The following is a 25,837-nucleotide window of genomic DNA, read 5'->3' as shown; positions in this document are numbered from 1 at the left end:
CTTAGTGTACCACAAGCTGTTGACAGAACTGTGTGTGCTAAAATAATAAAAACATTAATATTCTTCATCCTGTTAATCTAAATCATCAAGAGGAAGGCTAATTCATATTTACCTGTAGGTAAGAGCATGGACGGTTTAAGTTAATTAACTTCTAAGTAACTGATGCATGCTTTTCAGTGTCAAACTCAAGTTCTTTTCGTGTTACCTCTCTCGTCTGCTACTAATACTACTCGAATACAGATTGAATCAAAGTAAGAAGAAATTTCTCTGCCACTTCCTGCCAAGGAGTGATATAGCAGAACAACTCTTGCTTTTATGCTGGAAGCATACAGGAACAGCTTGAGCATCTAATCCAGCGTTCAAAACCTCAGAACTGGGAAATGAAAGATTGGAACCAAGACTGCACAATTATTCCAAAGCTCTGAGTAAACTATTAACTCCCAAGAGCTGCCCACCCAGTTGCTGTTCTTATCACCCTCCTTAGTACAGTTAGCAAAGTAGTTGCTGAGACAAGAAAAAAAGGCATGGGACGCTCAAATGGAGCAGAATGAACGCCTATGTTTAAAAATTCTCATTACAGACATTCAGATTCAAAATTAATTATATTTCCTTTCCTTAATATAAAATGTCTTGATTTTATTAACTATCTTTATTCATACAAACACCACTATCATTTTCTTTGATAGTGCTGCCTAGGTTGAATTTCATGTAAGACTCGTTCTGCACATCCCTACATTACTTCATTTTTTGGAAGGTAATTCTTAACTTTACTATCTCTGACCTAAGAAAGAATACAGGCAAGTTTTCTTCAGTAGTGTCCCTTCATCTAATATACGTATAGAACTTTGAACAACTACATTTAAGAAAGATGAAGCAATCTAGTAAGATGCAACATAATTATTTGAGATTATTACTACAGTTTACCACTACAGTTTTAGACAGTAAATGAAAACAAATTTAAAAAAGAAATCTATATTCTGAAGGAGAAGTTTAATACCTGGGAATGCTTAATGCAACATATACACAGTAAAAGACACCAGACCCAGTCACTTCTCACTGTTTGCAGTGCCTTATTCCCAGGTACAATAAGAAAAGCATTCGTTTCATCCAGCTTACAGTAATGCATCTTCTGTCGATAAAGGCACACAGCTCTCACTGCTTCTCTCCACTGTCACATATTGTACCATTATTAGGCAAGATGCTGGAGTTCCAACATCATCTACTATCTTTAACACAGATCCAACTCAATCCAGATACTTGCTCTTCAGGAGTCAACTAATACTTTTTGACTAGCATACAATCTTGCTAAAAATACTTTAAAAGAACAGGAACTCATTTTTTTAGGGGAAAAAAGTAACTTTAAGATACAGTTTATCTTATCTACATAAAACATTTTGATAATGCTTACTTTCTGCAGATACCACAGATATGCAGACAATTACTGTCCACTTTGAAAGAGTCCCTTAACAGTTCTGACATACGTATTCTGCTACTAGAAGTTTTTCAGATTTTGCCTTAAATACTCCATGTTCTGACAGCTCCAGACAAGCATGAACCTGAGAGGTGTCTTCCAGTACTTTACCTTCAGAAATCTTCCTAAGCCCAAAGTTATTATATATATAAAATGATGTATATTATATACACATATGTTTCCATCTGAAAACTTGCTTTCTAAAGCAGTGTGAAATGCTTTGAATATTTGAATGTTATGAGCCTGCAACACTTTTTTCTACTGTCTCAGTTATGCTGTGGATTAAGAGAAGTAACAGCTCTCATTACGATATGCCAATTTCTCTTAACTGTCCACAAAACTGGACAGTAAGCTCTCCAGTCTCAGAAGTTACTTAAGCTGCAAGTCAGAAATCTAGAAGTAGGATAAAATACTTCTTAAAAAATGAATATAATTTGAACTATGCAGTTACACAGTCACGTGACATAAAGTTATACAACCATAAATTACAAAAATCAGTCTATTTTTCAAGTCTCCATCAAATAGATAAAACTGTTGCAATGAATCTTACTATCCCTTTTGACTCAGCCCAGCTGAAAATCTTTAATCTACACACATCGCTTAACAAAGAAAATACAAAATGAAAAAACACTTTTGGTGAAACAATTTTAATCAATTGCTAAATGCATGTTTATTGCATGTATATATGTATTGCATGTATATATGTAACCTGAATACACTCATTTTATGCTAATGCACCAATGGCAACCCCCAAGTTGAGCACCACTGTCCATTCACTTTGACACAACTAGAGCAAAACATCTCCCTCCTCTTGGCCCCTCCTTTCACAGTATCTCTTTCATACTCCACATTCCTTATCCTACCGTCACTTTCCTTTTTAAAGCTGCAGAAATTATCTTTTTTGCATGTACCTCTTTCACTGTTTAGTACATATTCCCTATTTTTCCTTTTGCAAAACACCAACACCACTACATTTTCTTCCATAGCCTAGATTAATAATTACGTATTACACAAAATCACTTCATTTTCAAAAAGAAACTATACTTATACACTCAGACTAAGAACACTAACTGTTCAATTTTAAGATCTGAAGACTAATTTTCTTATTTTAAGTCTCAGTCCCAACAAAGCATTCATTAGATCCCCAGGTACAGTGGAGCCACAGTGAGTCAGCAACTCAAATTCAGGATTACTGTTTTTCTAGATGAACACACTAATGAAGGCACATGGTACATTTCCTTTTTCACACTAGCAAAAGAGGTTTTCCTCTCATGCCATGAAACTGAGGAACAGAACAGCTTTGGAATATAGAAGAAGCTGTGTGGAGAGTGTTTATGCAGAATGGCTTCATGAGAAAGGACATGAAGAGATTCCACTAGTTAAATTGTAAAAGAATGAACGTGATTAAAGACAAAGACGGTCTATTCTAGGGCCAATCACGGGCTAGGCAGTTGAGAAGAAATCAGTATGTGAAAAGACAGGGTATGTAGCTAAAGACGAAATATGTATCTAGAGGCAAGGACGGCCTGAGGGAAAAGCAAGATGTGTAGCAAGGTGTAGACAGAGCTGCAAAGAAAAAGTATCTATAAGACTAACCACAAAGATCAGATGAAGTAATATCTAATTCACCACTCCTGAGCTTAACTTTTGCAATATGCATGAACTTATTACTGATTGTATAAATGAGATGCTGTAACACCTAATAAACGAGACTTGTTGACCATGATAGCATGAGACTTGTCTCCCGTGGTTACTTCCAACAAAGCTGTGTTACAGAAAGGCAGAATTTCTATACGTCCTTATCAAACTAGTTTTTTCTTCTTTTAGTTTGACTTCTGACTTTAACTTTGAAATCAGACAAAGACCTTACAGTAGCAGACGTATCTGATGAAGAATTCACCATTTGTTTACTGTTACAGCATGAAATGATTTGTAAAATGAGTACAGAGCAGGTAAAGAACATCTACCATGTGAAATCAAGGATCATCCATTCCTGCCCTAAACACACAGTTATTCACCGAAAAAATTCTCCCTCTACATATCCAAAAGCTGATTTTAACAGAAATCAGAGCATAGACAGAAACACACAATCAAAATTAAAATGTTTCTTTGTGAGTCATTATGAAGTTAATAAAACATTTAATAAACACAGTGAGTCTGAGCTTCAGAGATGCTTTGTGTTTTTATTTATTTATCTAGCCGGAAGAATGTACACACACATTTCCTTGGACTGTGGTATTGAGAGATACACTTAAAGCAATCAAGCTGAAGTATAACAGAAGTATATCTAAAGCACCTTTCTTGAAGGACGGCAGGATCACTGAGGATAAGATAATACAGAGCCATAAATGAGAAGGATCAGAAGGACCAACCAACCTGTATAGCATTTCAGAGTGTAGCTGGTTCTTAGAAGAACGAATGACTCTATGGTTCTATGATTCTGTGACTTAAGGTTGGAAAAGACCACTGAAGGTCATCTAGTTCAACCATCAACCCACTCCCAGCATGCCCACTGTGTCCCTCAGAGCCACATCTACACGTTTCTTGGACGTCTGCAGGGATGGTGATTCCACCATCACCCTGGGCAAACCTTTCCAATACCTAATGACTATTTTTGAGAAGTTGTTTCTCCGAACATCCAATAGAACCTCTCCTGGCACAACTCTAAGCCACTCCCTCTTGTCCTGTCACTAGTTACACACAAAAAGAGGTTGAACCTCACCTCACCACAACCCCCCTTCAGGAAGTTGTAGAGAGCAATGAGGTCTCCCCCCAAGCCTCCTCTTCGCTGGACTAAATACCCCCAGCTTCCTCAGCTGCTCCTCACAAGACTTATGCTCCAGACCCCGCACCAGCCTCATTACCATTCTATGAACATGTGCCAGGGTCTTTCTTGTAGTGAGGGGGCCCAAAAATGAACACAGTACTCAAGTCACAGCTTCACCAGTGCCAAGTACTGAGAGATTATCACCTCCCTGGTCCTGCTGGCAACACTATTTCTGATACAAGCCGGGCCTTCTAGGCTACCAGGCACACTGCTGGCTCACATTCATCTGGCTGTCAACTAACACCACCAGAATCTAGATTCTAGCCACAAGCCTGCAAAATGGAGTGGCATGATATTGTGATCAAAGTGCATTGTGATGTAAGTAGCAACAGGATAATAGTTATCTATAAATACCTACAAAATCCTTTTACTGAAGGCTTGTTTTGTTCTGGAGACAAACCATCTGTGCATTCCACTCAGAATCTGTATTTACAAATGCTCTAACTTATGTCATTGATATCAGATCAAAAGAACCACAAGCTAAAAACTGCTAACAAAGATAAGAACCAGCTTAAGTCGATCTGCATATACTAAAAGTTTAACTCTCACTGGGTTAGTTGAAAAAAACTACAGTACTGGAATGTAGAGGATTTTACAGACACTTTACACCTGTGTTTTTAACTGTGTATCTGAAGCCCAGGCTGCCCAGCAAAGCCACCAGGTGGCACGAACACATAGTACCAGAGGTGCTTTCTCTCACCATCCCTCAGCAAAGGCACTGCCCCAAAACAAACTGTGCGATCAACCCACCAAATGACAGAAGCACAAAATCATTTATCTGAAATGAATCTGAAAATATCTGGCAAACCAATACCCTCCATAAAAAGAGGAAGAGATGATTAACCAAAAAAATGCATTCTATTTCCTCAAAATTATTGGGTTCAACTTCAGGCATCTTTTTATTCACTCAACATATCCTTTAAATATCAGGTCACAGTAGCAGCCCCTGTTTTGTTACACAAGATGAAGAGCAGTCATGCCCTGCCCGGCATTAGAGTTCTCATCACCTGTTAACTCATCTGCGAGCTCATATGCAGCAATAATGTATAGATCAATCAGGAAATTAAAAAACAAATAAAAAACCAGCAGGATGCCATAAATGTTGCACTGATTCAGCAACAGGAGATAGTATTTACCTATTTGTGGCATTCGACTCTCTAAGACAAGATCAAACCATTTCAGAAACAATAAATGTCAAAAACCCTCTCAAATCTGTATCAAAGAGCATCAAGACCTCCAAAACATTGTACCCTAGAGCTTAAACTCAAAGGAAAGAAGATGACACATACATACAAGAAAATACTTTAAGGCTGTCAGAGAGAAGGCACCTACTACATTAAAGCATTGCAACTCGATCCTTGCAACACTGCAGTACTTGCAGTCTTTACAGTTAGCTGAATTCCATTTCTAGACCATCAGAAGAGCAGTAGAACAGGTGCCATTTGTAAACAGTGAGCTCTTCAGGAGTACAAGATGGATATTAACACTACCCAGCAAATGCATGCCTTGGGCAACAAATACATGAGCTCTACTTCACAGCGTCAATTGATGTGATATCTAAAGTATTCATAAATAATATCCACATATACTATTGGTTCCATTTAAATCTAATCAGAACTTGGTACAGTGTATATTAACAGTACGAAATTGCAAAAACGGCTTTCAAGTTAAATTTTTCAATACATGGTCCTTCTACAAGGAATATAATGATTGCACCCAAAAAATTCAAATAGCATATCCATGCATCATTTAGATTGCTCAGAGGGATTAATAATTCTTTTGACAAATGAAATGGATGCGACAAAAGACAGAAAGTACTGATCACAAAAGAACATTACGTGCGTGAAAACAGAGGACACTCAAAGTCCATGACGTGTTAAATCACCACTAAGATCATCACGTCCATCTATCAGAGACAAACATGCACTTTTATTGAATACTACACGCCATACGTGTTTTGCATGTGTGTAATGGCCAGGGAGACCTGAGGGGGATCATGGGATCACATGGCTGAGGCCCCACTCTGGTAGGAAACACCCATGCCAAGCACATGAGATGTGGGGAAGGGAGAGGGCAGCGGCACTGGGAAAAGCCCAGAAACTTGAGCTGGGGCTGGAGCACGTGCTGCGGGTGAGGACGGCTCACTGTGATGAGCCAGCAGTGGACTGCGGCATCGCTGTGAGACGGGCAGTGATGTACCCAAGCGAAGGTCAAGCGAAGGTGACCCCCAGCAGCTTGGCCAAGCCATGGTTGGAGACATCACCAGGCAACGGATTGTGACCCCATAGGCCACGCCTGCTTTGATGCGGGCGCAGCAGCTCAGCCCAGCAGTTCGTGCCTGGCCTCCGACCGAGCGTGCGTGCGAGGACTGGAGTGTGGACAGGGCGAGCTTTGGTGCTGGAAAGTGCTCTGGGTGCTGTTAGCACAGCTCCCAGCGGCCTTCTCAGAGCCATTTGTTCTTTCCCCGAGCCCGCCGGAAGCAGGCAGACGGGACATCCTAGAGAAAAAAGCGTGTGCAGCAGCACAGGTAGGCGGCACAGAGACTGGCAGCGGGGGGGGCACAACTTGAGGGACCCTTCCCAGGCCGGAGTCTGACTAATGTCTCTTGTCCTCTTCCAGCGTGTCACCTGCTGCTGCTGCTGCAGCGTTAGTGCTGGGGAGCACGTTACCATCTCCCGCTCCCACTGGCCCACCGCAACTGGTGGAAGGATGGAGGCAGAGTTTGAGACCCGCTGCCCCGTGTGCCTGGAGAACTGGGACAGCGCAGCATACGCCATGCCTTGCTGCCACCAGTTCTGCTTCCGCTGCATCCAGCGGTGGACAAGCACCAGGCCCCAGTGTCCGCTGTGCAAACGGGACGTGAAGACCATCATTCACTCCGTGCAAGCGGACGACAACTACAAGGAGGTGGAGGTCAGACCAGCTGCACAGGCGTCCGTTGCTACACGGAGACCCGCACTCCACCACGCAGCCCGGCCATGGCCTGCAGTGCCCACGCATCCTCATCCTCTGGGCGGCCTCTCCCCTGCCACCTGGGCTTCCCTCTTCAGGGAGCACCCGGCCCTGCTGTGGCCCCTGCGGTCCTGGCTGCGCCAGAACCTGCACCGCATCCTGGGCACCGAGGGGCCACAGGCAAATATCCTGCTTGACAGTGTCATCTGGGCCCTGCCCCTCGTAGGCTTGGCAGAGGGGATCCTGATAGAAATGCTGGATCCTGACCTGCACGGCCACACGGTGACCTTTGTGAGGCACTTCATCGCCTTTGCGGTGCGGAGGTGCAGCCGGGTGGCAGGCCGCTTCCTGGGCCTCAACATCCCCCCTGCTCCTGGGGCACAGGAGGCCACAGCAGCAGAGCCCAGAGCTGCCACACCAGAGGAGCCACCTGTCCCTGGCTCAGCACCCTCCAGCAGCCCTGCCAGCTCCAACAGGGACGAAATGCTGGGCAGGGCAACACAAGAGGTTCGTGGGCATCCCAGCCGCCCACACGGCAACCCTGCAACTGTCACCACAGAGCAGGCAGCGCCTCAGGAGGAGCCAGGAGAGCCTGTGGCAGGGCCCTCCGGCACCAGCCCACCTGAGGGGACCCGGCGAGCCCCGAAGAGGAAGGCCGGCGACTCACAGGCCTCAGCACCATCAAAGAAGAGGCCACCCCGCCGGCAGCAATAGAAGAGCCCATGGGGCAGCTGAGGAGGCTGGGGCCAGGCAGCACCTGGGACACACACTGGCCCCAACGGACCCTTGTCATCACCGTCCAATTCAACCTCAAATAGAAAACAGAAAGACTGCAAACAATAAATTAACATTGAAAACAACTGAAAAACAAAGTGTTGGTATTGAGTGTTGGTATTGATAACAGCACAGCTGTTGACGCTTCCCCATCCTTGACGCTCTCTCCCCTTTTTCCTACTGCCGTGCAACTGCTGCCACTGTTGCATTCCAGACACGAACCCCACGGGCTTCAGAGAGGGCAATGGCAAATCTCTGCTCCTGGGGACCAACATCCACAGGCCGTGCTACAGCTGGGGTCAGCCAGCTGGAGCAGAACCACCAGTCCTGCTGGACACCAGGCTGAACCTGCAAGGAACCCACCCGGGCTGCCTTGCCGAACGCTGTCCTGGGCTGCGTGAGGCCAGGTGCCACCCGTGGGTGAAGGGCGGTTATCCCGCCCTCTGCTCAGCCCTGAGGAGGTCACAGCTGGAGCGCTGGGACCGCAGCTGGGCTACCCAGCACAGGGGATAACAACACGCTTCTTCCCATTACGAGTGGACCATTCGCTGCTACCACTCCAGATCCGCAGCCCATCCCTGTACAACCGCTCTTAAGTAGGGACCTATACACTTCCTTCTTTGCAGGCATTTGAAATGTCTCTACAGAAGACAAAACCAGACAAAAATCTTTCCGTGCCTATTCACACCACGTTCCTAAGACAACACAGCTGGTTCTTAAACACGGTAGTACGTACCCTTGGTTTACTGCACATCTGGTGAACAGAAAGTTCTCCAGCCTCACTACGGAATAAAGAACTCCACCATCATTCCCATGCTCCCTATGAAGCATACTGAGCTCCAACGCTCACTCAGTCCCTCACTCAATCTTCCCCCTGCTAGTGTTCTTCCATCTAATTCCACCTCACATCACAACACAAGTTGTCGCAGCCTGGTGTACAGTCTCATCAAAGGGAACGCTGCTTGTTTGCCATCAGAATTCATTAAAAAATGAAACAATTCAACAACCAACAACCACTACTTCTCATATTACCTACAGGCAACAATGCCTGAAGAACTGGAGTGTCAGATGGCATGCAAAACATTAGAAGTTGGCTCGTAGGAATGAAAGAATTTCATGAGAGAACAGGGCTAATGACACAAGGAGCGCCATAGACATCAAAGATAACCACTGGAAGAACCGATGGGATTAATAACTCTTTTGACAAATGAAATGGATGCGACAAAAGACAGAAATTACTAATCACAAAAGAACTTGACGTGCGTGAAAACAGAGGACACTCAAAGTCCATGGCGTGTTAAATCACCACTAAGATCATCACGTCCATCTATCAGAGACAAACACGAACTTTTATTGAATACTACACGCCATACGTGTTTTGCATGTGTGTAATGGCCAGGGAGACCTGAGGGGGATCATGGGATCACATGGCTGAGGCCCCACTCTGGTAGGAAACACCCATGCCAAGCACATGAGATGTGGGGAAGGGAGAGGGCAGCGGCACTGGGAAAAGCCCAGAAACTTGAGCTGGGGCTGGAGCACGTGCTGCGGGTGAGGACGGCTCACTGTGATGAGCCAGCAGTGGACTGCGGCATCGCTGTGAGACGGGCAGTGATGTACCCAAGCGAAGGTCAAGCGAAGGTGACCCCCAGCAGCTTGGCCAAGCCATGGTTGGAGACATCACCAGGCAACGGATTGTGACCCCATAGGCCACGCCGGCTTTGATGCGGGCGCAGCAGCTCAGCCCAGCAGTTCGTGCCTGGCCTCCGACCGAGCGTGCGTGCGAGGACTGGAGTGTGGACAGGGCGAGCTTTGGTGCTGGAAAGTGCTCTGGGTGCTGTTAGCACAGCTCCCAGCGGCCTTCTCAGAGCCATTTGTTCTTTCCCCGAGCCTGCCGGAAGCAGGCAGACGGGACATCCTAGAGAAAAAAGCGTGTGCGGCGGCACAGAGACTGGCAGCGGGGGGGGCACAACTTGAGGGACCCTTCCCAGGCCGGAGTCTGACTAATGTCTCTTGTCCTCTTCCAGCGTGTCACCTGCTGCTGCTGCTGCAGCGTTAGTGCTGGGGAGCACGTTACCATCTCCCGCTCCCACTGGCCCACCGCAACTGGTGGAAGGATGGAGGCAGAGTTTGAGACCCGCTGCCCCGTGTGCCTGGAGAACTGGGACAGCGCAGCATACGCCATGCCTTGCTGCCACCAGTTCTGCTTCCGCTGCATCCAGCGGTGGACAAGCACCAGGCCCCAGTGTCCGCTGTGCAAACGGGACGTGAAGACCATCATTCACTCCGTGCAAGCGGACGACAACTACAAGGAGGTGGAGGTCAGACCAGCTGCACAGGCGTCCGTTGCTACACGGAGACCCGCACTCCACCACGCAGCCCGGCCATGGCCTGCAGTGCCCACGCATCCTCATCCTCTGGGCGGCCTCTCCCCTGCCACCTGGGCTTCCCTCTTCAGGGAGCACCCGGCCCTGCTGTGGCCCCTGCGGTCCTGGCTGCGCCAGAACCTGCACCGCATCCTGGGCACCGAGGGGCCACAGGCAAATATCCTGCTTGACAGTGTCATCTGGGCCCTGCCCCTCGTAGGCTTGGCAGAGGGGATCCTGATAGAAATGCTGGATCCTGACCTGCACGGCCACACGGTGACCTTTGTGAGGCACTTCATCGCCTTTGCGGTGCGGAGGTGCAGCCGGGTGGCAGGCCGCTTCCTGGGCCTCAACATCCCCCCTGCTCCTGGGGCACAGGAGGCCACAGCAGCAGAGCCCAGAGCTGCCACACCAGAGGAGCCACCTGTCCCTGGCTCAGCACCCTCCAGCAGCCCTGCCAGCTCCAACAGGGACGAAATGCTGGGCAGGGCAACACAAGAGGTTCGTGGGCATCCCAGCCGCCCACACGGCAACCCTGCAACTGTCACCACAGAGCAGGCAGCGCCTCAGGAGGAGCCAGGAGAGCCTGTGGCAGGGCCCTCCGGCACCAGCCCACCTGAGGGGACCCGGCGAGCCCCGAAGAGGAAGGCCGGCGACTCACAGGCCTCAGCACCATCAAAGAAGAGGCCACCCCGCCGGCAGCAATAGAAGAGCCCATGGGGCAGCTGAGGAGGCTGGGGCCAGGCAGCACCTGGGACACACACTGGCCCCAACGGACCCTTGTCATCACCGTCCAATTCAACCTCAAATAGAAAACAGAAAGACTGCAAACAATAAATTAACATTGAAAACAACTGAAAAACAAAGTGTTGGTATTGAGTGTTGGTATTGATAACAGCACAGCTGTTGACGCTTCCCCATCCTTGACGCTCTCTCCCCTTTTTCCTACTGCCGTGCAACTGCTGCCACTGTTGCATTCCAGACACGAACCCCACGGGCTTCAGAGAGGGCAATGGCAAATCTCTGCTCCTGGGGACCAACATCCACAGGCCGTGCTACAGCTGGGGTCAGCCAGCTGGAGCAGAACCACCAGTCCTGCTGGACACCAGGCTGAACCTGCAAGGAACCCACCCGGGCTGCCTTGCCGAACGCTGTCCTGGGCTGCGTGAGGCCAGGTGCCACCCGTGGGTGAAGGGCGGTTATCCCGCCCTCTGCTCAGCCCTGAGGAGGTCACAGCTGGAGCGCTGGGACCGCAGCTGGGCTACCCAGCACAGGGGATAACAACACGCTTCTTCCCATTACGAGTGGACCATTCGCTGCTACCACTCCAGATCCGCAGCCCATCCCTGTACAACCGCTCTTAAGTAGGGACCTATACACTTCCTTCTTTGCAGGCATTTGAAATGTCTCTACAGAAGACAAAACCAGACAAAAATCTTTCCGTGCCTATTCACACCACGTTCCTAAGACAACACAGCTGGTTCTTAAACACGGTAGTACGTACCCTTGGTTTACTGCACATCTGGTGAACAGAAAGTTCTCCAGCCTCACTACGGAATAAAGAACTCCACCATCATTCCCATGCTCCCTATGAAGCATACTGAGCTCCAACGCTCACTCAGTCCCTCACTCAATCTTCCCCCTGCTAGTGTTCTTCCATCTAATTCCACCTCACATCACAACACAAGTTGTCGCAGCCTGGTGTACAGTCTCATCAAAGGGAACGCTGCTTGTTTGCCATCAGAATTCATTAAAAAATGAAACAATTCAACAACCAACAACCACTACTTCTCATATTACCTACAGGCAACAATGCCTGAAGAACTGGAGTGTCAGATGGCATGCAAAACATTAGAAGTTGGCTCGTAGGAATGAAAGAATTTCATGAGAGAACAGGGCTAATGACACAAGGAGCGCCATAGACATCAAAGATAACCACTGGAAGAACCGATGGGATTAATAACTCTTTTGACAAATGAAATGGATGCGACAAAAGACAGAAATTACTAATCACAAAAGAACTTGACGTGCGTGAAAACAGAGGACACTCAAAGTCCATGGCGTGTTAAATCACCACTAAGATCATCACGTCCATCTATCAGAGACAAACACGAACTTTTATTGAATACTACACGCCATACGTGTTTTGCATGTGTGTAATGGCCAGGGAGACCTGAGGGGGATCATGGGATCACATGGCTGAGGCCCCACTCTGGTAGGAAACACCCATGCCAAGCACATGAGATGTGGGGAAGGGAGAGGGCAGCGGCACTGGGAAAAGCCCAGAAACTTGAGCTGGGGCTGGAGCACGTGCTGCGGGTGAGGACGGCTCACTGTGATGAGCCAGCAGTGGACTGCGGCATCGCTGTGAGACGGGCAGTGATGTACCCAAGCGAAGGTCAAGCGAAGGTGACCCCCAGCAGCTTGGCCAAGCCATGGTTGGAGACATCACCAGGCAACGGATTGTGACCCCATAGGCCACGCCGGCTTTGATGCGGGCGCAGCAGCTCAGCCCAGCAGTTCGTGCCTGGCCTCCGACCGAGCGTGCGTGCGAGGACTGGAGTGTGGACAGGGCGAGCTTTGGTGCTGGAAAGTGCTCTGGGTGCTGTTAGCACAGCTCCCAGCGGCCTTCTCAGAGCCATTTGTTCTTTCCCCGAGCCTGCCGGAAGCAGGCAGACGGGACATCCTAGAGAAAAAAGCGTGTGCGGCGGCACAGAGACTGGCAGCGGGGGGGGCACAACTTGAGGGACCCTTCCCAGGCCGGAGTCTGACTAATGTCTCTTGTCCTCTTCCAGCGTGTCACCTGCTGCTGCTGCTGCAGCGTTAGTGCTGGGGAGCACGTTACCATCTCCCGCTCCCACTGGCCCACCGCAACTGGTGGAAGGATGGAGGCAGAGTTTGAGACCCGCTGCCCCGTGTGCCTGGAGAACTGGGACAGCGCAGCATACGCCATGCCTTGCTGCCACCAGTTCTGCTTCCGCTGCATCCAGCGGTGGACAAGCACCAGGCCCCAGTGTCCGCTGTGCAAACGGGACGTGAAGACCATCATTCACTCCGTGCAAGCGGACGACAACTACAAGGAGGTGGAGGTCAGACCAGCTGCACAGGCGTCCGTTGCTACACGGAGACCCGCACTCCACCACGCAGCCCGGCCATGGCCTGCAGTGCCCACGCATCCTCATCCTCTGGGCGGCCTCTCCCCTGCCACCTGGGCTTCCCTCTTCAGGGAGCACCCGGCCCTGCTGTGGCCCCTGCGGTCCTGGCTGCGCCAGAACCTGCACCGCATCCTGGGCACCGAGGGGCCACAGGCAAATATCCTGCTTGACAGTGTCATCTGGGCCCTGCCCCTCGTAGGCTTGGCAGAGGGGATCCTGATAGAAATGCTGGATCCTGACCTGCACGGCCACACGGTGACCTTTGTGAGGCACTTCATCGCCTTTGCGGTGCGGAGGTGCAGCCGGGTGGCAGGCCGCTTCCTGGGCCTCAACATCCCCCCTGCTCCTGGGGCACAGGAGGCCACAGCAGCAGAGCCCAGAGCTGCCACACCAGAGGAGCCACCTGTCCCTGGCTCAGCACCCTCCAGCAGCCCTGCCAGCTCCAACAGGGACGAAATGCTGGGCAGGGCAACACAAGAGGTTCGTGGGCATCCCAGCCGCCCACACGGCAACCCTGCAACTGTCACCACAGAGCAGGCAGCGCCTCAGGAGGAGCCAGGAGAGCCTGTGGCAGGGCCCTCCGGCACCAGCCCACCTGAGGGGACCCGGCGAGCCCCGAAGAGGAAGGCCGGCGACTCACAGGCCTCAGCACCATCAAAGAAGAGGCCACCCCGCCGGCAGCAATAGAAGAGCCCATGGGGCAGCTGAGGAGGCTGGGGCCAGGCAGCACCTGGGACACACACTGGCCCCAACGGACCCTTGTCATCACCGTCCAATTCAACCTCAAATAGAAAACAGAAAGACTGCAAACAATAAATTAACATTGAAAACAACTGAAAAACAAAGTGTTGGTATTGAGTGTTGGTATTGATAACAGCACAGCTGTTGACGCTTCCCCATCCTTGACGCTCTCTCCCCTTTTTCCTACTGCCGTGCAACTGCTGCCACTGTTGCATTCCAGACACGAACCCCACGGGCTTCAGAGAGGGCAATGGCAAATCTCTGCTCCTGGGGACCAACATCCACAGGCCGTGCTACAGCTGGGGTCAGCCAGCTGGAGCAGAACCACCAGTCCTGCTGGACACCAGGCTGAACCTGCAAGGAACCCACCCGGGCTGCCTTGCCGAACGCTGTCCTGGGCTGCGTGAGGCCAGGTGCCACCCGTGGGTGAAGGGCGGTTATCCCGCCCTCTGCTCAGCCCTGAGGAGGTCACAGCTGGAGCGCTGGGACCGCAGCTGGGCTACGGTCCCATAGACATCAAAGATAACCACTGGAAGAACCGATGGGATTAATAACTCTTTTGACAAATGAAATGGATGCGACAAAAGACAGAAATTACTAATCACAAAAGAACTTGACGTGCATGAAAACAGAGGACACTCAAAGTCCATGACGTGTTAAATCACCACTAAGATCATCACGTCCATCTATCAGAGACAAACATGCACTTTTATAGAATACTACACGCCATACGTGTTTTGCATGTGTGTAATGGCCAGGGAGACCTGTCAGATCTATGGGGCAGGAGCTACTGTGGGGCAGATGTGCATCAGATCTATGGGGCAGGAGATGCTGTGGGGATGATATGGGTCAGATCTATGGAGCAGGAGCAGCTGTGGAGATGATGTGGGTCAGAACTATGTGGTAGGAGATGATGTGGGACAATGTGGGTCATATGTATGGGGCAGGAGCTGCTGTGGGTCACATGTGGGTAACGTCTATGGGGCAGTTGCTGCTGTGGGGCTAATTGGGGTAAGATCTATGGGGCAGGAGCTCCTGTGGGTCAGATCTACGGAGGAGGAGCTTCTTTGGGGCTGATGTTGGTCAGATCTATGGAACAGGATCTGCTGTGGGGCACATGTGTATCAGATTTATGGGGCAGGAGCTGTTGTGGTGCACATGTGGGTCAGATCTATGGGGCAGGAGCTGCAGTGGGGCAGATGTAGGTCAGATCTATGGGGCAGGAGCTGCTGTGAGGCTGATTGGCGTCAGATCTATGGGGCAGGAGCTGCTCTGCGGCATATGTGGGTCAGATCTATGGGGCAGGAGCTGCTGTGTGGCGGATATGGGTCAGATCTATGTGGCACGCGCTGCTGTGGGGTAGATGTGGGTCAGATCTATGGGGCAGGAACTGCTGTGTGGATGATGTGGCTCAGATCTATGGGGCAGGAGCTGCTATGGGGCAGATGTGGGTCAGATCTATGGGGCAGGAGCTGCAGTGGGGATGATTGCGGTAAGATCCATAGGGCAGGAGCTGCTGTGGGCAGATGTGGGTCTGATCTATGGGGCAGAAGCTGCTGTGGGTCAGATCTATGGGGCAGGAGTTGCTGTGGGGCGCATGTGGGTCGGATCTATGGGTCAGGAGCTGCTGTGGGGTAGATGTGGGTCAGATCGATGGTACAGAAGCAGCTTTGGGGATGATGTGGCTAAGATATATGAGGCAGGAGCTGCTATGGGGCAGATGTGGGTGAGATATATGGGACAGGATCTGATCTGGGAATGATTGCGGTAAGATCTATAGGGCAGGAGCTGCTGTGGGGTAGAGGTGGGTCAGATCAATGGGGCAGGACCTATGTGGGGCAGAGGGGGTTCTTATCTATTGGGCAGGAGCTGCTGTGGGGCTGATTGGGGTCAGATCTATGGGGTAGCAGCTTCTGTTGGGCTGATGTGGGTCAGATCTATGGAGCAGGAGCTGCTGTGGGGAACATGTGGGTCAGGTCTATAAGGCAGGTGCTGCTGTGGGGCTAATTGGGGTAAGATCTATGGGGCAGGAGCTGATGTGGGTCAGATATATGGGGCAGGAGCTGCTGCGGGGCTGATGTGGGTCAGATCTATGGGGCAGGAGCTGCTATGGGGCACATGTGTATCAGATCTATGGGGCAGTAGCTGTTGTGGGGCACATGTGGGTAAGATCTATGGGCCTGGAGCTGCTGTGGGGCAGATGTAGGTCAGATCAATGGGTCAGGAGCTGCTGTGGAGCTGATGTGGGTCAGATCTATGGGGCAGGATCTGCTGTGGGGCTGATTGGCATCAGATCTATGGGACAGGAGCTGCTGTGGTGCACATGTGGGTCAGATCTATGGGGCAGGAGCTGCTCTGCGGTATATGTGGGTCAGATCTATGGGGCAGGAGCTGCTGTGGGGCAGGTATGGTTCATATCTATGGGGCAGGAGATGTAGTGGGGCGGATGTGGATCAGATCTATGGAACAGGAGCTGCTGTGGGGCAGATTTGGGTCAGATCTATGGGGCAGGAGCTGCTGTGGAGATGATGTGGGTCAGAACTATGTGGTAGGAGATGATGTGGGACAATGTGGGTCAGATCTATGGGGCAGGAGCTGCTGTGGGGCACATGTGGTTCAGATCTATGGGGCAGGAGCTGCTGTGGAGCTGATGTGGGTCAGATCTATGGGGCAGGACCTGCTGTAGGGCTGATTGGGGTCAGATCTATGGGGCAGGAGATGATGTGGGGCTGATCTATGGGACAGGAGCTGCTCTGGGGCACATGTGGGTCAGATCCAAGGGGGAGGCACTGCTGTGGGGTAGATGTGGGTCAGATCTATGGGGCAGGAGCTGCTGTGGGGTAGATGTGGCTCAGATCTATGGGGTAGGAGCTGCTATGGGGCAGATTTGGGTCAGGTATATGGGTCAGGAGCTGCTGTGGGGCTGATTGCGGTAAGATCCATAGGGCAGGAGCTGCTGTGAGGCAGATGTGGGTCAGATCTATTGGGAAGGATCTGCTGTGGGGTAGAGGTGGGTCAGATCTATGGGGCAGAAGCTGCTGTGGGGTAGATATGGGTCAGATCTATGGGGCAGGCGCTGCTGTGGGGCAGAAGTGCGTCAGATTTAACGGGCAGGAGTAGCTGTTGGGGTGATGTGGGTCAGATCTATGGGGAGTAGCTGCTGTGGGGCAGATGTGGGTCAGATCTATGAGGAACGAGGTGCTGTGGGGCTGATGGGGGTCAGATCTATGGGGCAGGAGGTGCTGTGGGGCTGAAGTGCTTCTGATCTGTTGGGCAGGAGCTTCTGTGGGGCACATGTGTGTCAGATCTATGGGGGTGGAACTGCTGTGGGGCACTTGTGGGTCAGATCTATGGGGCAGGAGATGCTGTGGGGCTGATGGGGGTTTGATCAATTGGGCGGGAGCTGCTGTGGATCAAATCTATGGGGCAGCAGCTGCTCTGGGGCTGAGGTGCGTCAGATCTATGGGGCAGGAGCTGCTGTGGGGCAGATGTGGGTCAGATCTATGGGGCAGGAGCTGCTGTGGGACAATGTGGGCTAGATCTATGGGGCAGGAGCTGATGTTTGCCTGCTGAGGTTCAGATATATGAGGCAGGAGCTGCTGTGGGGCACATGTGTATCAGATATCTGGGGTAGGAGCTGTTGTGGGGCACAAGGGGGTCAGATCTATGGGGCAGGAGATGCTCTGATGAAGATGTGGTTCAGATCTATGGGGCAGGAGCTGCTGTGAGGCTGATTGGCGTCAGAGCTATGTGGCAGGAGCTGTGTGGGGCACATGTGGGTTAGATCTATGGGGCAGGAGCTGCTCTGGGGCATATGTGGGTCAGATCTATGGGTCAGGAGCTGCTGTTGGGCTGATGTGGTTCAGATCAATTGGGCTGGAGCTGCTGTGAGGTTGATTGGCGTCAGATCTATGGGGCATGAGCTACTGTGGAGATGATGTGGATCAGAACTATATGGTAGGAGATGCTGTGGGACAATGTGGGCTAGATCTATGGGGCAGGAGCTGATGTTTGCCTGCTGTGGTTCAGATATATGAGGCAGGAGCTGCTGTGGGGCACATGTGGATCAGATCTATGGGGCAGGAGCTTCTGTGGGGCTGATGTGGGTCAGATCTATGGGGCAGGAGCTGATGTGGGGCACATGTGGATCAGATCTTGGGGCAGGAGCTGCTGTGGGGCAGATGTGGGTCAGATCTATGGGCAGTAGCTGCTGTGGGGCAGATGTGGGTCTGATCTATGGGGCAGGAGCTGCTGTGGGGCAGATGTGGGTCAGATATATGGGGCAGGAGCTGCTGTGGGGATGATTTGGGTCAGATCTATGGGGCAGGAGCTGCTGTGGGGCAGATGTGGGTCAGATATATGAGGCAGGAGCTGCTGTGGGGCACATGTGGATCAGATCTATGGGGCAGGAGCTTCTGTGGGGCTGATGTGGGTCAGATCTATGGGGCAGGAGCTGATGTGGGGCACATGTGGATCAGACCTTGGGGCAGGAGCTGCTGTGGGGCAGATGTGGGTCAGATCTATGGTGCAGGAGCTGCTGTGGGGCAGATGTGGGTCAGATCTATGGGCAGTAGCTGCTGTGGGGCAGATGTGGGTCTGATCTATGGGGCAGGAGCTGCTGTGGGGCAGATGTGGGTCAGATATATGGGGCAGGAGCTGCTGTGGGGATGATTTGGGTCAGATCTATGGGGCAGGAGCTGCTGTGGGGCAGATGTGGGTCATATATATGCGGCAGGAGCTGCTGTGGGGCAGATGTGGGTCTGATCTATGGGGCAGGAGTTGCTGTGGGGCTGATGTGGGTCAGTTCTATGGGGCAGGAGCTGCTGTGGGCAGATGTGGGTCAGATCTATGGGGCAGGAGCTGCTGAGGGGCAAATGAGGGTCAGATCGATGGGGCAGGAGCTGCTGTGGGGCAGATGATTTGGGTCAGATCTATGGGGCAGTAGCTGCTGTGCGGCTGAGGGGGGTCACATCTATGGGGCAGGAGCTGCTGTGGGGCTGAGGAAGTTTAGATCTATAGGGCAGGAGCTGCTGTGGGGCTGATGTGGGTCAGATTTATGGGGCAGGAGCTGCTGTGCGGCTGATGTGGGTCAGATCTATGAGGCAGGATCTTCTGTGGGGCTGATGTTGGTCAGATCTATGGGGCAGTAGCTGCTGTGGGGCAGATGTGGGTCAGATCTATGGGGCTGGAGATGCTGTGGGTCAGATCTATGGGGCAGGAGCTGCTGTGGGGTAGATGTGGGTCAGATATATGGGGCAGGAGCTGCTGTGGGGCAGATGTAGGTCAGATCTATGGGCAGTAGCTGCTGTGGGGCAGATGTGGGTCTGATCTATGGGGCAGGAGCTGCTGTGGGGCAGATGTGGGTCAGATATATGGGGCAGGAGCTGCTGTGGGGATGATTTGGGTCAGATCTATGGGGCAGGAGATGCTATGGGGCAGATGTGGGTCAGATATATGGGGCAGGAGCTGCTGTGGGGCAGATGTGGGTCTGATCTATGGGGCAGGAGTTGCTGTGGGGCTGATGTGGGTCAGTTCTATGGGGCAGGAGCTGCTGTGGGCAGATGTGGGTCAGATCTATGGGGCAGGAGCTGCTGAGGGGCAGATGAGGGTCAGATCTATGGGGCAGGAGCTGCTGTGTGGCTGATGAATTGGGTCAGATCTATGGGGCAGTAGCTGCTGTGCGGCTGAGGGGGGTCACATCTATGGGGCAGGAGCTGCTGTTGGGCTGATGTGGGTCAGATTTATGGGGCAGGAGCTGCTGTGCGGCTGATGTGGGTCAGATCTATGAGGCAGGATCTTCTGTGGGGCTGATGTTGGTCAGATCTATGGGGCAGGAGCTGCTGTGGGGCAGATATGGGTCATCTTGATGTACCAGGAGCTGCTGTGGTGCAGATGTGGGTCAGATCTATGGGGCAGTAGCTGCTGTGGGGCAGATGTGGGTCAGATCTATGGGGCAGTAGCTGCTGTGGGGCAGATGTGGGTCAGATCTATGGGGCTGGAGATGCTGTGGGTCAGATCTATGGGGCAGGAGCTGCTGTGGGGCACATGTGGGTAAGATCAATGGGGCAGGAGCTGCTGTGGGGCTGATGGGGGTCTGTTCTATAGGGCAGGAGCTGCTGTGGGGCATATCTATGGGACAGGCTCTGCTCTGGGGCACATCTGGGTAAGATCTATGGGGCAGGAGCTGCTGTGGGGTAGATGTGGGTCAGATCTATGGGGCAGGAGCTGCTGTGGGGCAGATGTAGGTCAGATCTATGGGGCAGGAGCTCTTGTGGGACTGATGAGGGTCAGACCTCTAAGGCAGGAGCTGATCTGGGTCAGATCTATGTGTCAGGAGCTGGTGTGGGTCAGATCTATGGGGCAGAAGCTGTTGTGTTGCAGATGAGGCTCAGATCTATGGGGCAGGAGCTGCTGTCGGGCTGATGTGGGTCAGATCTATGGGGCAGGAGCTGCTGTGGGGCAGATGTGGGTCTGATCTATGGGGCAGGAGCTGCTGTGTGTCAGATATATGGGGCAGGAGAAGCTGTGGGTCAGATCTATGGGGCAGGAGCTGCTGTGGGGCACATGTGGTTCATATCTATTGGGAAGGAGCTGCTGTGGGGCAGATGTGGGTCATATCAATGGGGTAGCTGTTGCTGTGGGTTAGATCTATGGGGCAGAAGCTGCTCTGGGGCACATGTGGGTCAGATCAATGTGGCAGGAGCTGCTTTGGGGCTGATGTGGGTCAGATCTATGGGGCAGGTGGTGCTGTTGGTCTCATTTGTGTAAGATCTATGGGGCAGGAGCTTCTGTGGGACTGATGTGGGTCAGATCTATTTGTCAGGAGCTTCTCTGTGGCACATGTGGGTCAGATCTATGGGGAGGGAGCAGCTCTGGGACTGATGGGGTTTAGATCAATTGAGCAGGAGCTGCTGTCGGTCAGAACTATGGGGCAGGAGCTGCTGTGGGACACATGTGGTTCAGATTTATGGGGCAGTAGCTGCTGTGGGGCTCATGTGGGTCAGATCTATGGGGCAGGAGCTGCTGTGTGGCTGATATGGTTCAGATCTACTGGGCAGGATCTGCAGTGGTGCGGATGTGGGTAAGATCAATGGGGCAGGAGCTGCTGTGGGGCTGATGGGGGTCTGTTCTATGGGGCAGGAGCTGCTGTGGGGCAGATCTATGGGACAGGCTCTGCTCTGGGGCACATCTGGGTAAGATCTATGGGGCAGGAGCTGCTGTGGGGTAGATGTGGGTCAGATCTATGGGGCAGGAGCTGCTGTGGGGCAGATGTAGGTCAGATCTATGGGGCAGGAGCTCTTGTGGGACTGATGAGGGTCAGACCTCTAAGGCAGGAGCTGATCTGGGTCAGATCTATGTGTCAGGAGCTTATGTGGGTCAAATTTATGGGGCAGAAGCTGTTGTGTTGCAGATGAGGGTCAGATCTATGGGGCAGGAGATGCTGTGGGCAGATGTGGGTCAGATCTACTGGGTAGAATCTGCTGTGGGGCTGATGTGAGTCTGATCTATGGGGCAGGAGCTGCTGTGGGTCAGATCTATGGGGCAGGAGCTGCTGTGGGGCAGATATATGGGGCAGGAGAAGCTGTGGGTCAGATCTATGGGGCAGGAGCTGCTGTGGGGCACATGTGGTTCATATCTATTGGGAAGGAGCTGCTGTGGGGCAGATGTGGGTCATATCAATGGGGTAGCTGTTGCTGTGGGTTAGATCTATGGGGCAGAAGCTGCTTTCGGGCATATGTGAGTCAGATGTATAGCAATACCTGGCCCATAGATGTGACCCTCATCAGCCTCACAGCAGCTCCTGCCCCATAGATCTGACCAACATCAGCCCCACAGCAGCTCCTGCCCCATAGATCTGAACCACATCTGACCAACAGCAGCTCCTGCCCCATAGATCTGAACCACATCTGACCAACAGCAGCTTCTGCCCCATAGATCTAACCCACAGCATCTCCTTCCCCATTGATATGACCCTCATCAGACCCACAGCTGCTCCAGCCCAATAGATATGACCCACATATACCCCTCAGCAGGTTATGCCCCATAGATCTGACCCACATGTGCCCCACAGCAACTCCTGCCCCATAGATCTGACCCACAGCAGCTCCTGCCCCATAGATCAGACCCACATCTGCCCCACAGCAATTCCTGCCCCATAGATCTGACCCACAAGAGCCCCAAAGAAGCTCCTGCCCCATAGATCTGACCCACGCCTGCCCCACAGCTGATTTGCCTCTTAGATCTGACCCACATCAGCCCCAGAGAAGCTACTGCCCCATAGATCTGACCCCCCGCAGCCTTACAGCTGATCCTGACCCAAAGATCTAACCCACAGCATCTCCTGCCCCATTGATATGACCCTCATCAGACACACAGCATCTCCTGCCCCATATATATGACCAACATCTGCCCCATAGCAGATCCTGCCCCATAGATCTGAACCACATCATCCCCAGAGCACCTTCTGCCCAATAGATCTGACCCCAATCAGCCCTATAGCAGCTCCTGCCCCATAGATCTGACCTACATGAGCCCCACAGCAGCTCCTGCCCCATAGATCTGAACCACATCTGCCCAACTGCAGCTCCTGCCCTATAGATCAGACCCACATCTGCCTCACAGCAGCTCCTGCCCTACAGATCTGACCCACATGTGCCCCAGAGTAGCTCCTGCCCCATATATGAGCCCCACTGCATCTCCTGCCCCATATATCTGACCCACATCTGACCCAGAGCAGCTCCTGCCCCATAGATCTGAGCAACATCATCCCCACAGCAGCGTCTCCCCATTAATCTGACCCACATGTGCCCCAGAGCATCTCCTGTCCCATAGATCTGCCCCACAGCAGCTCCTGCCCCACAGATCTGGTCCACATCAGCCCCACAGCAGCTCCTGCCCCATCAATCTGACCCACATGTGCCCCACAACAGCTCCTGCCCCATAGATCTGATACACATGTGCCCCATAGCAGCTCCTGCCCCATAGATCTGACCCACAGCAGCTCCTACCTCAATAGATCATACCCCAATTAGCCCCACAGCAGAACCTGCCCCATAGACCTGACCCACATGTGCCCCACAGCTGCTCCTGCTCCATAGATCTGACCCTCATCAGCCCCACAGCAGCTCCTGCCCAATAGATCAGTCCCACCTCTACCCCACAGCAGATCCTTCCCAATAGATCTGACCCACATCTGCCTCACAGCAGCTCCTGCCCTATACATCTTACCGCAATCAGCCCCACAGCATTTCCTGCCCCATAGATCTGACCCACATCTACCCCACAGCAACTCCGGCCCCATAGATCTGACCCACATCTGCCCCACAGCAGCTCCTGCCCCATAGATCTGACACACATATACCCCAGAGTAGGTCCTGCACAATAGATCTGACCCCAATCAGCCCTACAGCAGCTCCTACCCCATATATCTTAACCACATCAGCTCCACAGCAACTCCTGCCCCATAGATCTGATCCACATGTGCCCCACAGCAGCTCATGCCCCATAGATCTGACCCACATCTGCCCCACAGCTGCTCATGCCCCATAGATCAGACCCACATCTGCCCCACAGAAGTTCCTGCCCCATAGATCTGACCCACATATGCCCCAGAGCAGCTCCTGCCCCATAGATCTGACTCACATGTGCACCAGAGCAGCTCCTGCCCCAAAGATCTGATCCACATGTGCCCCACTGCATCTCCTGCCCCATAGATCTGACCCACAACAGATCCTGCCCCATAGATCAGACCGACATCTGCCCCACAGCAGCTCCTGCCCCATAGATCTGATCCACATCTACCCACCTTTGAAGTACTTTGGTCCTTCTCTGCCAGTCGATCGCCGCAGCATCTGGTTGTCTCCTGCTCAACACTCTGTCCTACATCCCTCCTACACAGGCCAGAAACCAAGGCACAGAAAGTATAAGGGATCCACAAGGGTCTGGGGCGTCTTCCCTGCTGGAACAGCAATGGAGGACACAAGACCACAAGAAGCCAGATTCAGGCAGAGAAGCTTGAGGGTGCAGCCATCTGCATTAAGGTTGCTATGGTTTGGCGTTGCAAATACTACTCTGCCTGACTGGGGCAGGGCAGGCTTACGCAAGTGTTTAAGCAGACGTCTTTCTGGTCCTGTAGGAAGCAGCAGGTCTGAATTAAAAGGAGCAATGAGGCAAGGAGTGCCCTGAGCTTGTTTCCTAAATAGAAGGCAGTGTGGGACAATTGGAGGAACAGGAATTCAACTACTGTAATGCAGAGCACTATTTTTGTCGCCTTCCAGCAGTCACCGATTAATGGAAGATTCTTGTCCTTCCCAGACTCCACTGTTGGTAACTCACATCTACAGCCTCTCTGGGCAGCCTGTGCCATTGCCTCACCACCCTCTGTCTGAAAAAGTTTCCCCCTAGTATCTAACCTAACATGTAGCCTAATTCTCCTCTCTTTATTCACAGGAGATGTGCTCTAGACCTCTAATTATCATTCTGACCTTCCTCTGGAGCTAATCCAGAAGCTCTGCACTTTTCTTGTGCTGTGGGCTCCAGATCTGGACACAGTACTGCAGATGGGGACTCATGAAGGCAGAGTGGAGGGGAGCAAGAGCCTACTTCTCCATGCTGCCACTTCTCTGTGGATACAGTTGGTCTTCCAGACTGCAAGCACACACTGCTGGTTCATGTCCATCTTTTTGTCCACCAGAACCTCCAAATCGTTCTCCACATTTCTTCCATGAGGAACAGCTCCATGATCTTGACAGGCTGGAAAGCTGGGCTCGGGTGAACCTAATGAGGTTCAACACGGCAAAGTGCAAGGTTTTGCACTTAGGTTGGAAGAACCCCAGGCACCTGTACAGGCTGGGAGGAGTTGTCCTTGAGAGCAGCTCGGCAGAGAAAGACCTGGGGGTCCTGATGGATGAGAAACTCAACATGAGCCAGCAGTGCGCTCTGGCAGCTCAGAAAGCAAATGGGATCCTGGGCTCCATCAGGAGAGGGGTGGTCAGCAGGGATAGGGAGGTGATCGTCCCTCTCTACTCTGCTCTTGTGAGGCCCCATCTGGAGTACTGTGTCCAGGTGTGGAGCCCTCAGTACAAGAAAGATATGGAGATTTTGGAAAGGGTCCAGAGGAGGGACAGGAAGATGATCAGGGGGCTGGAGCACCTCCCCTATGAGGACAGGCTGAGGGAGTTGGGTTTGTTCAGCCTGGAGAAGAGAAGGTTGCGGGGTGACCTCATTGCAGCCTTTCAGTACCTGAAGGGAACTTACTGCCAGGAGGGGAGTAAACTCTTCGAAAGGGCTGATAATAGCAGGACTAGGGGAAACTGATTTAAGTTAAAAGAGGGAAGATTTAGGTTGGATGTTAGGGGGAAGTTCTTTACTAGAAGAGTGGTTAGGCCCTGGAACAGGCTGCCCAGGGAGGTTGTGGATGCCCCGTCCTTGGAGGTGTTCAGGGCCAGGTTGGACAGGGCCCTGGGCAACCTGATCTAGTAAAGGTGTATGTTTGGTGGCCCTGCCAGGCAGGGGGGTTGGAACTACATGATCCTTGAGGTCCCTTCCAACC

The 25,837-nt window shown here is 52.0% G+C and overlaps 1 protein-coding gene across 1 annotated transcript in view; it reads right to left on the bottom strand.

Moving 5' to 3' along the window:
* Positions 1–25,837, bottom strand: part of LOC146757983 (serine/threonine-protein kinase 24-like) — a 65,965-nt gene that overhangs the window by 33,253 nt on the left and 6,875 nt on the right. The gene's annotated exons all lie outside the window — the stretch shown is intronic.

Source organism: Coturnix japonica, chromosome 17 (assembly GCF_054131305.1).
Source record: "Coturnix japonica strain WE chromosome 17, WE-NBRP24, whole genome shotgun sequence".
Taxonomy (NCBI): Eukaryota; Metazoa; Chordata; class Aves; order Galliformes; family Phasianidae; genus Coturnix; species Coturnix japonica.
Note: the sequence above shows the minus strand (reverse complement) of the source record. Positions and strands in the feature narration are given on the sequence as shown.